Source organism: Tenrec ecaudatus, chromosome 16 (assembly GCF_050624435.1).
Source record: "Tenrec ecaudatus isolate mTenEca1 chromosome 16, mTenEca1.hap1, whole genome shotgun sequence".
Taxonomy (NCBI): domain Eukaryota; kingdom Metazoa; phylum Chordata; class Mammalia; order Afrosoricida; family Tenrecidae; genus Tenrec; species Tenrec ecaudatus.
This window is the reverse complement of record NC_134545.1, coordinates 95,256,382-95,257,924: the sequence shown is the minus strand read 5'-3', so window position 1 is coordinate 95,257,924 and position 1,543 is coordinate 95,256,382. Positions and strand designations below refer to the sequence as shown.

The following is a 1,543-nucleotide window of genomic DNA, read 5'->3' as shown; positions in this document are numbered from 1 at the left end:
AGACTCAAATGGCTCATCAGATGACCTGTTTTCCTGACCTGTGGAAGCACCATTGGCTACCAAGCCAGGTACCATCAACTCCGTTCATCCCTGTCCACGGATCGCCGAAAAAGGCAAGTAACTGAAATTCAGAGGGGAAAACAAAACAAAACAACCTCTAGTAACTCGAATTCTAGTCCCAGCTCTGGTTTGCATGTGCTAGATCAGCGGTTCTCAACCTGTGGATCACGACCCCTTTGGGGGTTATGAGCGAGCCTTTCACAGGGGCTGCCCGATTCAGAACAGTCAAAAATTGTAGTTATGAAGTAGCAATAATGTTATGGTTGGGGGTCACCACAAGAAGAGGAGCTGTATGAAAGAGTGGCGGCACGAGGAAGGTTGAGAACCACTGTGCTGGATGGACTGGAATGAGCCACGGACTTTTCTGCATCTGGGGTTTCCTCTTTCTCTGCCTTCCATGGCACTTTCTACTTTTCGGCTGCATCTGATACATCATTGCAACGGACACACAAAATGCCACCTGGATGAAGCGCACAATGATGGGATCTACAGGGAAGTTAACCAGGTACAAGTCAAGTGAGACATGCTCAGGATACAGCTGTTCATTCAGGATAGTTTCTTCTCTACAGTGCCTCTCTCTGGCCCTCAGCCTATTGGCCTGATCTCTGGCCTGCTTAGGCCATGTGACAAAGCTCTTTGGGGCTGTTAATAAATGCTCAAAGGGCATGCCACTCCACCCTCAGCCTGAAGGCTTTCAGTCTCGGCTCTGTGGCTCAACAAACCTAGAGCTCCCGATTAAGTCCACTGTTCCGTCAGTCTCTGCTCCTCCTCCGTCACTCACCTGGGGTCACACTGTCTCCTGGATCAAGGGGGTTCAATGAGCAGATACCTCAGAGTCAAAGAGCACACTCCACTACTAGCTCTTTTTTTTTTTTTTAGCAGTGAAACCATCTCCTGCTTCTGACAATTATGCCCAGCAAGATGACTATCACAATGACCCTGTTAACCATCACTCAGAGCTGAATCATATAAACCAATCAATCTACTTCCCCAACTTCTAACATAGATCTCTCAGGAAAAATGAAAGTTGTTTAATGAGAGTAAAAAATATTCTGACTAGACTTACCTGGCAGGGGAGACACCATGATCACGAAGGTGGTTTTCCCAGAGCGAGGCTTCTCCATTGCACTCCGGATGTGCTGCGATTTCCCCAAATGTGGGAGACTCGACTGCATTATTTGTGGCAGTGGGGACTGCATTTGTGCTCAAAGAAAAAAGGAAAAAAGGTTCTGACTATAAGAGTCATGTTAAATAATTCCCTGCATTACATAAAATGGGGTACCCCCACCACAATGGATTTTTTTCAAAGCTATGTATTTAAATATTATTTTACAAAACAACCTTATTACTTTCAATGTTCTCCCCATTACACTTAATATATTTGTCAAATCTGCAATTCCATTCTGAGAAACATTTTGCAAGCTCATCTGTTTGGGTGGCGGACATCACCTCCCTCGTCTTTTTCTTCATGTCATCCAGTCAC

The 1,543-nt window shown here is 45.5% G+C and overlaps 1 pseudogene; it reads left to right on the top strand.

Annotated features, from left to right (window-relative positions):
* Positions 1 to 1,118: 1,118 nt before the first annotated feature.
* Positions 1,119 to 1,269, top strand: LOC142430166 (U1 spliceosomal RNA; annotated as a pseudogene).
* The last annotated feature ends 274 nt before the right edge of the window (positions 1,270 to 1,543 follow it).